We start from the raw sequence: 14,264 nt of genomic DNA, 5'->3' as shown, positions 1-14,264 counted from the left end.
ATGGTTTTACTTGAAGTGTTAGAATGTGAAAAATATTCACAGAACCAAACAAGGGTTTGTGTTGGAAGGGATCTTAAAAATCATCTAGCTTCACCCACCTGACACAGACAAGGATATCTTTTGCTGGATCAGGTTGCTCAGAGCCACATCCAACCTGGCCTTGAACACTCCCAGGGATGGAGCACCCACAGCTCTTCTGGGCGACCTGTGCCAGTGCCTCACCACCCTCACAGAAAAGAATTTATTTATATTATCGAATTTAAACCAACCTTCTTCCCTTCTGAAGCCACTTCCCCTGGCACTATCCCTCCATGCCCTTGTAAAGTGTCCCTCTCCAGCTTTCAGGCCCCTTTAGGCCATAGAAGGTGCTATAAGGTCTCTCAGGAGCTTTGTCTTGTCCAGTATCAATACTACTCTGGCAGATGGTAGCATCAAATGGTTGACGAACATCAAAAAATTATTTGTCTCTAAGTCCACACCTGTTCTGTAACAGCAGAACTGAAGACCTACAGAATTTATTTACTACTGTTTCTCTCCAGCTGAAACAGCTCATCAACCTAGTTCAGGGAAAAAGAATGCATAATATGTGATTCTGCACGCTCTATAGAGACTGAATAATTTTTGAAAATAAATTCTTGGTCTAAACAGTTTCACGGGCACTAAGAGAGAAATATATTGAGAGAAAATAACTCTTTAACATCTGTTAAATGGTTTTAAATGCAGTCATATCTGCTGAAAAGTTACAGCATCACGCACTGGTTGAAAAGAAAATGTCTAACTGATGTTGGGCCCGGGGCAACATTACTTTCTCTTATTGAAAGTTGGATAAAGGTTAGTAGGTTTTTTTTATCTCCTGCTAGAAACAGCAAGAGCCACATTAACCCATGTTAGATCAAGCCATGAAAAAACAAGTTCTGCTCTGACAAATGGAAGGAAAGAAAAAAAAAAAAGTATGGGGAGGGAAGTGGGAAAACAGAAACTGAAAGCAGTACTTTGTAAATTAGTATTCTTTTTATCCAGTCTCTTGTCAACCTCTTTCTCCCTGCAATTAGTACAGAGCTTTTCTCTTCTGTAATGGTATGTTTCTTCTCCAGTATAATTTCTCTTATCCATCTCCCATTCCAGCTTCTGCTAATCATCACGACTATTCCATTTGTAATTCTATAAATCAATCACAGAATAGTATTTGGTCTTCACCATATAGAGCTGATAAGAATTTTAAAATGAGTGGGTCATAAAGCTAATTTTAAAGTGGAATTTTTACAAACATGCTATCATTCTCATTCAGATGTTCTGAAATGAGGCGATGGAAGTTGAAAGATAACTGGGTTTCTGACCTTGTCATTGTTTCCATATAGAAAGGATATAGAGGGGATTCATTTTCACTGAACTTTTAAAAGTTGTCTTCATTTTATTTAAAAATCTGTTATTTGGTTTGGGGTTTTTCAACATCACAGATTTCATCCTTGTTTTGGAAGACTCAGTAGATGGCTGAAGAAAAAGTAGGAAGCTGATTACATGAAGCAGAGAGGGAAAATGAAAGCTGTCGAAATAGATTAAGCCACACTATTTCAGATCATGGCTGCTTTGTATTTTTAACACAAATTAGATAAAAACAAAGTCTGCAAAAACACTCATAAGAAAAAGTTGTCTCCATTACAACTGACATAACATTCTAACTCAAGTAATTTAAGACTTTGGAGGAAAATATCATCCCCCTTTCTCTTACAGTACTGTTAAGGTAAAAATCAATATGTAAGTCAAGTCTTTCTAAATAATAAAGACAAAAAACATTTAAAGAGGAAAAAAATGTGGGGGAAAGAAACTATCCTTTTCCCCACCTCTTGCTTTATTCTGGGTTTTCTAAGCATCATAACTTTGCCTCCCAGGAACTAGGGAATATATGTAGCAAGCATTCCCAAGCAAAGGGAACATTTTGATGAATGCACTGGAAAAATACAAAAATCATCTGGATGATTGCACCTCACCTTGTTGATCTATTACTACTCCTTTTTTTACTACTTCTGTAGCTCATTTTGCCACCATAATTTAGCATGAAGACACTGAGTTTCTTAGTTGGTCATATTTTCAGTTTCTTCACATTCCATGATCAAAAGAAATTCATCTTGTTTTGAATGTCCCAAAACTTAATCTAAACAAGCCCATTCTCCTTGGGTTTCCTCTGGATATTTTCTCAATTGCTGTTTCCACTGTGCATTAATTGATTCTATATTTGGTACCTGTGCCTGCATTTTGTTCATTTACCAAGGTCCATGCTTGCATCAGGCTTCTGTATCTATGACTTTAATCTGCATCTACAGCCTTTAATAATCTATTGTGTTTAACTTCTGTGCTGGATGTTAAACATCATCTCCAATTTGTCTTCTCTATTTTGTGCCGCACCAAAAAGATGAACAGAGTTTGAGAGCCTTAAATTTTGTTTTTCCCTTCCGAACACCATGCTGGTAAAGATCTACACCATATACCAAATAAGTATTTGTGTTATTTGCTTTCTGATGTGTCACGCCAATTAACATAAGAAACATTTTAATTAAGCAATGACTTTCCAGCACTGCTATTATCCCCCGTTAGCACACTTTCTTCTGTTTCTCAAATGTTACTTTCCAGCAGAGAGTAGAAACCTTGTCATTTGATATTGGTAGCCAGCATTAATGTTGGTAAAGATGAATATTTAGAGTAAATGGTTCAATTATTCCTTTCCATTCCCTTTTTTTTTCCCTGAACAACTAAGAAAACAACAAATGTAATTGCAGTAATTATGATCAGTCTTTAAATTGTTCTTTCCCTGATACCAATTTTCATGATACTCGTGGGAGTGTGTATCTTTGTCAAACACAACATCATCGTGTCTTGTCAAATGTGGTTGAAATTAAAGCAGTTGAAGCTACTGGGAAGGACTGACAGATGGGTGGCTAGAATAACCATAGAAACCTTTTCCCTCCTTGCCTGCTTTACACAGAGCCAATCAAAGCTATCCAAAAGGTCATCAAGGAAAGGAATAAACCTCTGTCACCGGAGCTGTCCATGAGGTGAACCTCTGAAGGAAGCACTCAAATTCTCTCAGGTAAAGCTGAGAAATCCACCAAACCAAGTTATTCACCTAACTCTGTAGGAATTCTAGCTTGTACTGCATAAGGAAGTATAAAAATTAGTTATCTGCTGCTGGCACCTACCAACAGAGTCAATTGTGGAAGAGAAACAGAAAAACCCCTAGTTTTGTGGAAGAGACAGAGTGGAACAGTTTGGTTCTCATCAAGGCAGAGAAATGTCTTGGTCTCCACAAAACAGAAGTCTTTCAAATTTCTGATAAAAAATGGAAACACCTACAGCTCTGACATGTCTGTAAGATCAGGAATCAGATGGGCAGTTCTCAGGATCTTTGCTTTGAATTTGGATAATTTGAGTACTTTTCCAGACCATTCTACCTCTCCCCGCATGTAGAGCATCCCTTTTCAGAGCCATTTAGGAGATAGAATTAATGAACAAAGCCCTAACACCTACATTTTTCTTCTTGACTGGAAACACTGTCAAACCAATACTAAAGGCTACTGCATACCTTTAAGTAAAAGATAAGCAGAGAGCCTAATGCTAGACACAAGGAGCTCTGCTGAGAAGCCATCACGTCACGTGGGCTAAGGAGGTACTGCAAAATGAAACACATCCAATTAACACAAACTCAAAAAACACCAAACCTCAGAGCACCGTCTCATTTGCAGAACAAGTATCAGCCAGCACGAACAGCAGCGATGGGTTTATCCTCATTCTTCACTGCTGCTCTGAAGTGCACAGAAAGTGTCCCCAGGGCCCTCACTCAGCACAGTAAGTATGAAAACGTCGATATGAACCAAGGTAGCAGCCCCTTCTGGCTGGCCTGTAGCCAGCCTTACAGAAGTAATACGCAGCAGGCAATTGCAAACGTTGCTCTCCATAGGTGTTTAAATTTTAATCCCTCTGTAGCCAGCACATCACGTGGGCACAGACAGTCCTGAGCCACAGGAATACTATCAGATGTGCCATCTTCATGCTGTAGTTTCATCCTTAGGAGTGGGGAAGAAGAACCAGCCCCAGTCCTCCTCAAGAGTCAACCAGCAGAAGATCACAAAGCACCTTTCTCACCACAGGGATGCTCCTGGTCTCTTTTCATGGAATGGACAAAACCAGAGCCTGATCCAAACACCAGCACATGGGGGCAGTGGCAGCCTGTGAGTTTCAGGCTCCACCCTCCTTACCTGCCCTGCCTCAGCTGTGGAGTGTCACCCTGGCAGCCCCAGGGTTTACAACCAGGTGGCTACACCCTTCTCCACCACTGCCATCACACACTTGGTCACAGTCCTCACAAAGCATCTGGTTTTGGGACATTAGCAGTGGTCACAGCCAGACAGGAAGCACGGAGGCTGCTGACTCCCTGTCACCACTCTCCCCAAAAAACTAAGCATATACCTCAACCTTTTTCTCTCTTTTTTTTTTTTCACTATATTTTCCTCCATATCCAATAAATGATGAAGATTCTCCTTAGCCCTCCTTTGGCTGCTTATGCATTTACAGAAACATTTTTATTGCCTTTTATGTCAGTGGTCAGACTAAATCCTGGTTGGTCTTTGGCCTTTCTAATTTTCTCTCTGCACAACCTCACAACATCCTTGTAGTCTTCCTGAATGACCTGCCCCTTCTTCCAAAGGTGAAACACTCTCTTTATTTCCTGAGTTTCAGACTAAGCTCTGGTCTTTTTCCCCACCAGCTCATCTTTCAGCACAGGGGGATGGCCTGCTTCTGCACCTTTATGATATCCTCTTGAAGAACGTCCAGCTTTCCTGGACTCCTCTGCCCTTCAGGACTGCCTCTTAAGGGACTCTGTCAAACAGTCTCCTAAACAAGTCAAAGTCTGACCTCCTTAAGTCTGAGGTGGCAGTTCTGCTGACTCCCCTCCTTACTGCTCTGAGCATCAAAAACTCTCTCATTTTGTGATGGCTATGCACAAGACAGCCTCCAACCACCACATCACCCACAAGTCCTTCCCTCGTCACAAACAACAGGTCCAGCACGTGCCTTCCCTAGTTGGCACGCTCACCAGCTGTGTCAGGAAATTCTTACACACACTCCAGGAAATTCTGGTCTGATTCCTCTCTGCTGTATTGTATTTCCAGCAGATATCTGGTAAAAGAAACTGTTCCCAATCCTAGAAAGCCACCAGCAGGGCTTCAGGTGTCATCTCCAGACAGAGCTCCACAGCTCCCAAAGCAACTGGTGAAAATGACCAAGAGCTGCTGGCACTGACACTGCAGGGGCTGAGCTCACCAGGCAGAGCTGCAGGCACTGAATGCCCAGCCCTGCACCTGCTCAGGTGAGGCCACATCTCACCATCACAAACACCATCACACTGACCCCTAACCGCACCCCATGATTTTCCCCACTGTCCCTGAGGGCATCCACACCTACACAGGGCGGTACCTACTGTTCAAGAGGCCCCTCTGATCTCCACTCAAGGGAACAGTCATCACTCTCTGCCATGTAAACAGATAATTTGTTCAACTTCCCCCTTAAGCCCAAACACAGGGCTAAGAACCCCTTAAACCCATGATACGTGGTTGTAGGACCGACCACTCATTGTCAAAAGAGAATGAAGAACCCCAGTGGCCCGTTTCTACTTCGAGCTAATTCAATGGCCCATTGGGAATAACATCTGGGAAAATCTCACATCAAGCAGAAGGCACAAGTTTCTTCAGAGTCATTTCCTTTCCTGCAGTCAGAACGACACTGGCACACCACATATGCCAATCTTCTGTCTCCTCCAGAACTTATTATTTTGAATTCTGGCTGCACTTCTCACATCTTTATTGCACAGTTTCTATCCCAAGACCTATCCTGGGACCTCCCAGGGACCTACTTCTATCCCTGGGTCCTCTTTATCAACTACCCTATTTCTCACCAAGCTGGATATGTCCAGCTCCAGGAAGAGGAAATCCCAAGATCCCAGAAAGTAACAGTGCTATTTCTATTCCTGTGCTCTAGGCAGGGCATGACTAGGCAGCCAATCTATCAGTTCCTGGATATCATGGAAATACAGGGGTGCTCTGCTCATTGTTCCCCCTTGGTTCCCTGTTTTCCAGGTTTTAGCCTGTTAGTCTGTTCTCTTTTCTTATTGCTTTCTTCTTCCCACCCCTTACTCCTCAGTGATTGGGTTTTTTTCCTCTCCAGTTTTTTTTTTTTTCCTGCATTCCCTTCCTCTTTAGGGAAGCAGTGGGAGAGGAGGTATTTAGTATTTGCTTGGGATGGGTATCAGCTTGTCCTTAAAGTGGGAGTGGATGTCTAAGAAAGACAGGGAACAATTCAAACAGGGGAAACAGCAGCGGTATTTTCCCAGAATATCTGTCCTAACCTGTCACAATTTACACCTCAAGTAGCTCCCAAGACGGACATTGTCTCTGTATTTAGTAATCTTTAAAGGATTCATCTGTTCACTTCTAAAATCAAAAGAAAGCCCTTTAGTGCCTGTACCATCCTATGTCAAGTACTTCCACAATTGAATTCTGTGTTACATGAAGAAGTGCTGACTTATATTTGCTTTAAACTTGCCACTTGCTAGTTTTGTTTGATGTTTAGACTCTGCTTTAAAATTGATAATTAAATAGTCACCCCTCATCATTTTCTCCATGCTGTTCCTATCCATAAGAAAATTCATTATTTTTTAGGTATCTGCCATATCCTTAACCATCTCATTTCCATACTTGAGAAATCCCTATTTAAGTGGATCCTTTCATATTAGCCACACAATACCTTTGCTTGTCTTTCCTGCCCTTTTCTGAATCTTTTCCAGTCTTTGTTTATGGCCTTTCTGAAATGGGAATTGACCATTAGGGTCAATGCATTATAAAATATGAAAACAAGGGAACCATATGGATAGATGCATAGCATAATGCTATTTCTCATTTTATTCTCTTATTATTTTCCTAATTGCTAACATCTGATTGGCATTTTTAGTGGTACTAAGCATTAAGCCACACATTATAACCGCAAGGTCTCGTTCCTGCGTGGCAACAGTAAACTCAGAACCTCCATCATTGCAAATGTAACTATAGAATTGCTTTGCCTGTGTGCATCATTTTACATTTATCCACATCAAATTTCACCCATAATTTATGTCACTCGATATTGTGAAATCAAATGACCTAGTAATTTGATATTGTGAAATCCTTTCTCAAATCACTCCATGCAGTTTTCTGTCTGCTCCCCCAATTGATTACTTTATTATCATAGTTTGTTACCGTGTTACGTCGCCCTTCCCCTTTCTCATGTCATTTACAGATATGCACATATCTGAAAAAATATTCATATAATTTATGGATATGCACAAATCTGAAAAAAATATCCCTGTGAAAAATAGACATTTCCTGCTAATCCTTGTTTCCTATCTTTACTCAGCTACTTAAGGAACTTCTCTGATTCAACAGAAGATTTATGTCTTTTAACAGCCTGGGGTGAGTGACCTTTGCAAATGTGCTTTGCAAATCCAAGCAGACTACTGTCACTGGACCTCCTTTTTAAATACTGCTTATTGACCCCTTCTAAGACTTATAAATTGTGATATCAACTTACAACAGTAGGGTTAACTCTTTCTCAGTACATCTTATCTCTCCATGCATGCACCAATTCTGTTCTTCAGAGTAATGTTTATTAGCTTGCCTCCTAGGCATATCTTGTTTACTAGCTTGCAGTCCTCCAGATCCGAAAATCATTTTAAAACTGGCATCACATCGTCTACCTTTCAATCTTCTTGTACCAAAGCAGCTGGAAAGCATTACAGATAATAATCTGCAGTTCAGCTCCTCCAGCCTCAAACTTCTCCAGAAGTCTCCCATGAATATCACCTGACCACTTTTTTGTCTACCTGCTCTACAACCTCACTGAGGCTTTGATCTGAAGCTGATGTGATGCATCTCAAACAAGGAAAGATTCCACAGGATAAAATTCCACAACTTCTTCCACAATGAACAGATACAAAATTGTTGGGTTTTTGAGGCTGGGGGTAGAGGGTGGTGATGTTCTGCTATGGTCCTAATCTCTCTGAGTCACCTGAAGCCTCTTTTAGTAGTAACACCACGCACTAAGTCCTCGTAATCATTGCAAAAGGCAAGTTATTTGCCTTTTACAGGCTCTTTGAATAGCTCCTGAAGTAAACATTTAATCTGCTGCCTGCCGAGCTTCCTGCCTCTACAGCCTCTTTGATCCTCCTCTGCCTGTCACAGCTTTCTGTCACCATCCTGGCCAGTGAACATAAATGGCCAGTAGTATAAACCCTAAAACTCTTTTTCCTATGTGGAATGTCAATCCATATGCTCACCATTTGGGTCACCAAACTGTGTTCTCCTGGACACTTAAGAAATTTTGAACTGAAACTTTCCCCACGAGCCATATCTGATCAGCACCTGCAAATACAACCCCATTCATTTCAGGATATAAAAATGTTTCATTTAGAAGTCTGGTACACTCCTGGACCTGGGAATGTGTAGCTTAAACTCACAGAGAAATATCCTCATCATCTAGTCTGACCTCCTTAAAATAAGAGAGGCTAAATGTATTCCCTTTGTTAATTATACTTTCTGTTTCTGTGCTTGAATGAGAGCATTTTTTAAAATCTTGATTTTATTGTGTTCATGTGACAGAGGGCTCAGTACAACTCTCGGTAAATTACACCAACAGTTCAGTATTTTTACTGTTTGATTTTTGCCTCATTTCCAATCTGAATGTATCTGCCATCCTTCTATCACATCTTAACAGTTTTCTACTAGGTTGAAGAGTCAGATGACTTTGAGGTGTTTTTTTTCTTCAGTCAAACACTTAAGGACTGTCATCAAGTCACTTCTGTAAGTTTTTATTCACGGTTCTGTTTATTTTCTTGTCATACTTCAGTTTTGCAGTATTTCTCAAAGTGATAATAATAGAATTAGACAAACTAGATGAAAAATAATTTTTTTCACAAGTGCCAAATGCAGAGAAAATATGCTTTTCTATCCTCCTATTCAATATTCAAGATCAAAGAACCACATGAGCTTCCTTGGCTGCAGCATCTCAGGAGTAGCTGTTGACCTACTGATTACCCGTTCCAATATCTATAAGCTTATTTAGTGTGACTGCTTTCCAACAGAGAATTCTGGTCCCGTAAATTCTATTCACATTCTGCCATTAGATATTTAGATTAACTCATATTTGGTTAGATTGAAACACACACTGTCTGTCAGTACTAAAAATGAATCAAAGTGTTCCCTATCAGTGATTTATCCCTTCCATTTGTTACTTTCATTTTTAGCAGTTCTTCTAGTCATTGCAGACACTATCAAGTTTATCAGTATTTTAGATCTCCCTGAGGATTTTGAGCATTATGTAAAAATCACACGGTACTTGGCAAAATTAGAGCCACAGGTTTTTCAACAATGATTCTTTCCTTGTTACTATTTTGCTATCTATTGAATTTAGATGCACATAGAATGTACTGTACTCATATATTAACTAACTAAAAATCATGTGGTCCTAAGCTGATCGCTAGCTGATTAGAGATTTTATCTTTTACCATTCTCATATTTTACCACCATTACCATTACTGTAGGTAAAGTACTTCTATCAGAGAAGTACTTGGCTGCAGGGAGTCTCATAAAGTCATGAAATTAAGTTAGCTTGACAGGCTCTGTTTTGTATAAGCCCATTCTCACTGATATATTTGCCTCCTAATATTGTATTGGAAATTTTAACTAATCGATAAAATTAAATACATAGGTCATCTCATAAAACCTTTAAATTTGTGCTAACACCCCAGCTTTTCACTTGAGACCTTCTTCACTATTTCAAGACCTTATAAAATAAAGCTTTGACTTTTTATCAAACTGCTTGAAAACTCATGAGTGGGAATTATCTTGAATTGTTTAAGCATCTGTCTAAAATCACAATTGTTTGCTGTTGGAGAGCACAACCTTATTAAATGAGCTGAAAACGATTTTTTTCTACGTCCCCCCAAGAAAGCAGGCCTAAAACACTTATTGATTAGCTCACTTCTTCAGCTTCAATACACATCAGTCTATAGAATTCAGACTCCCAGCTTTATCATGCCAATGAATTCATTACCTCCATTTTTTCCATCAGCTCCTTGGTAATTTCTCTCATAATTCTTGCAATATTACTGTCCATAGGAGTTCACAAAATGAGTATGCCCTTCCTCAGTTCTGCTCCTCAAATCACATCTGTTGCATTGTACACACACAAAAGTCTTTACATCAATCAGCAACCTGCCAAAGACTGTTTTCTGCTACTAATGACTCTTTCTGACACACACTTACCTTGCACGTGTATTTTTTAGGACTGTTTCCTTATAACGCCGGGTTTATGCAATCACGCTCTTTGCCAGCCTATCCCCACCACAACTTTGAAACCACCCACCTGTATTTCAGAGACAAGAGAGGGAGGTCTCAGAGATCACCTGTTTGCGCACCCCTCAGGACAACTGGCTGCTAGCTCTGGGAGATGGTCTCTGCTCAGAATCTTACTGGCAGAAACAAGTTCTCATCCCTGAGCCCTCTACTTGAGTTTCTAAAAGTGATCAGATTGAGAACTGCTCAAAAGAGGAAAAGCCAGACTGGGAAGAAATACAAGTAGTGAAGTGAGACCAACCACAAAGCAATCTGATCTGGAAGGTGTCCCTTTGTCCCTCTGCTCTGTTTGTCTCTATCCCAAGCAAGGGAGGAACAAGATACCAAGATGCCCCTTTTCATGTATTCCCACTCTTTTACTCGCATCACCTACAGTTTCTACACGGAGCTCTGTGCTCCTCCCCCTTCCACCTGTGTGCATGCAACTAAAGGAAATTATTCCTACTTTCATGACTCAGTTTCCTTCTGCATTACCATCTCCTTTCTGAGGCTTCTCCTCTCTTTATTCCTTTTCACTGAGTCACTCAGATGTTGAAGGTGAAGGAGGCAGGCACTGGACACCTTGATACATACTTGGTATGTGTGAGGTATGCATGCAGAGTGGATGTCTCACTTTTTCACGCTCCAAGTGTGTAGACCACACTTGCCATTCCAGATCTCACTTCACACACCTACAGATCTGTGGTGGAGGGGGGCGGATAAGTAAGGAGAAAAATGCAGGGGATGTGCACTGCTTGCTCCAGCTGCTTCACCCCCCTCCTGTCAGCCTCCTACCCTGCTCCCACTTTGCTGAATCTAAAGTGGCTGGATTAGGAGTGGGTGGTCTTTGGCTCCATCTCCCCTGCTGCAGGTGCTATGAGCCACTCATTTACACTTAGCACAGATAATCCAGTGGGAAAGCAAGAGATGAAGTACGTACTCCTGCCTCTGACAGGACACTGACCATTCCCTGTGAAGGGGAGCCCAGCAAGCCAGGTACCTGGCTTTGGCAGATCACATCTGACCCAGAGCCTGAACAATTAATTAACAATGGAGAGCGCTGCCTTGTCCAGCCTGCATGGTCAGTGACCAGTGCTCCGTGCACCAGCCTAGCTGTCACTTGGGCTGTTTTCTTGCAGAACTGCCAGACCAAAAACACACAGAGAGGGCTGCAGCTGACAGCTGGGGCTATCATGGTGAGGAATTCTGTGACACGTGGCACTCTCAGTACTTAAAGGAAAGTGGTGATGGGGGCAACACACAGGAGTGTATTGATGACATGTGGAAGACCTGGGGTCCTCTGGCAGAGCAAGATTAAGCAGTGAGTCCAAGCTGACTCAGAGAGGCAACCACTGCAGGGTTTAGACCCTAAGCAAAGGATCATAGGATGACTGGCTTGGAAGGTGCCTCCTGTGGTGAAAACTCCAGTTAAAAGCAGAGTAAGCTATGAGGTTAGACCAGATTACTCATGGCTTTATCCAGTCTGGTCCTGAAAACCTCAAAGAATGGATACTGAACAACCTCTCTGGGAAACCTGTTACAGTGCTTGACACTTCTCACAGTCAAAAAGTTCTTCCTGATCTTCAGTGTGAGCAACTCTAGTGTCTCTTCTCCCACACTCCAAAAGTACTATTAGTTTGTAATGCCTTGGAATATTTTCCCACCATTTTACATCACATTCACAAAACACGCTTGCTGAAGGCTTCCGTGCAAAGATGTGAGAGAAATCAAAGAAATCACTGGGAGAGACAGCAGTCTTGAGCTGAACAGGCTTGAGCTTTCTATTAATTTAAATCCATTCAAGGAACTAAGAGAAACCCTGCCACACTAATCAGAACAGCCAGTGTTAGGAGATGTCTAAGCTGTAGTCAAAGGTGCACTTGCAATGCATTCAGACACCTACGCAGACCTGAAACCCTAACCTTGGCTAACTCAGTTACTGACAACAACCAAGCTGATCTTTGGCATTTAGCTGGTTGGCACTCAAATATCTACAAGTTCCTAGATGGATTTTACAGCCTTAACTGTCCAGCAACCTCAGTGAAAATTCTCCTCTACACTCCTGAAACTGAGACCCAGCTATGATGAGAGTTGCTTGGCAGTTCTCTAGGAACTATGATGGGGTATCACCAGTACATAGACATGACCTGCAGCCATTACCAGAGGAAGAAGCCACCTCCACTTCTCATTGTGTAATTGCTGTCATGCCATGTTACACAAAGCACATGTATGACATTGAGATGTGACTGTGGAGGTGACTGGATATCAGGTTAGCCTTTTAAGATCACTTTTCAGCTTTTTCCATACCTTAGGAAATCATAATGTGATCGTTGCCATTCTGGTGTCCTCTGTAGAATTTAAATATACTCTATGACTCTATTTCAAACTATCACATATGGAGCTGCTCCGTTATAACCCTCTCAATTACTTTTCCCCAGGGAGAAATAACCAGAAAACTCATATTTAGGAAAGAAAATGTAAAGTTGCACATCACTAAACATGTGCAAACTATGACATCTAACTAGATCATAGTAAAACATCCCTGCGGGAGATGAAGAAATCATGTGGCTTGCTTAAAATTGGAATGGAAAAAGGCCCGGAGCAAGCTCAGGGCACAATCCTGCACTGGCCCTTGTGTGGTGAACAAACTAAATGTGACTGATTATGAGCTTTCTATCACTAATTAAAACCTCTTGAATTCTGAGTTCAAAATCTGCTCCAATTCCAAGGTAAAATCAATACAAGCATAGCATTCCCTTCTACAGGACCTACCTGGTCTTGGGAAGGCAATACAGAGCTTGTATACTGAACTAATTCTGCAAAAATCTAACCAGTTACACTTGGAAGAGAGAACACAAAGCTCTGCTCATGCTAGGATGTTAGTTTCCAACCACATCCTAGAGCTCAGACCTAGTACTTCAAAGCATTGATTTCCAGCTTGAAGAAAATATTTCTGAAGAATCCTCTCAATAACTCCAGGAAGGCTGGAGCCAAAAATTTAGGCTGCCAAGTAAGAATTGCTCTAAACAAAATTCCTTAGGTGGAGTAGTCCAACTAAAACTCAAGGATCCTACCTTCACTAAATCCAGCCTCTAGGACTGACAGGAGAAAAAGCAGTGTAAAAGTTTCAGAAGCCTGATGAAGCAGGCATCAGACAGTATTACTACATTCATATCTGACTCCCACAGAGACCAGAATCATAGTTGTGCAATCCCCCTTAGCACACGCCTTCATAACACCAGGGCAAGAAAAACTCCTATGTTAACTGTATAAATAGGTTCCTAAGGTCAACTGAGCTATCACCATCAAGAATGAACGTGTATCACACTAACCAAAAATTGCTGTCATATGAGAAGTCAAATTGCTATCATACGAGAATCTGTACCATTAAGGTCTGTATTGAAGGACTGCAATTTGCAAAGTGAATTTTCAGCTATCATTATCCCATCGACATAGCATAGATGCTATTTTCTGTTTTCATCTATGCCCACACAACTGTATGACATTTATATATATATATATATACATATACAAACATATATATCATCTCATATGAGAATGATACTTGCAACAGCTCAGTTATACCAAGGGGTTTTTTTTAACATAGACTCCAAGTCACAGATCATAAAAACGCAGCCGTGCACAGGAACAAACACCTGTAGTTTGTACAACAGCTTAACCCCATTTTGCAGTGGAGAGTGGATATTACTAAATGCATGTTTGTTCTTTATTTCAACAGCATTGTGGGAAGAGAGACCAAGAATTAACGGTGCCTGTTCAGACAGATATCGATAAAAGGCATACCAATAATTACCCAGCTAACAGAATAATAATGTCCTCAGCAGCGTG

At 41.1% G+C, this 14,264-nt stretch overlaps 1 protein-coding gene across 3 annotated transcripts in view; it reads right to left on the bottom strand.

Annotated features, from left to right (window-relative positions):
- The window catches only part of FAM131B (family with sequence similarity 131 member B), a 32,704-nt gene that overhangs the window by 16,913 nt on the left and 1,527 nt on the right, over positions 1-14,264 (bottom strand). The gene's annotated exons all lie outside the window — the stretch shown is intronic.

Source organism: Motacilla alba, chromosome 1, assembly GCF_015832195.1.
Source record: "Motacilla alba alba isolate MOTALB_02 chromosome 1, Motacilla_alba_V1.0_pri, whole genome shotgun sequence".
NCBI lineage: Eukaryota > Metazoa > Chordata > Aves > Passeriformes > Motacillidae > Motacilla > Motacilla alba.
Note: the sequence above shows the minus strand (reverse complement) of the source record. Positions and strands in the feature narration are given on the sequence as shown.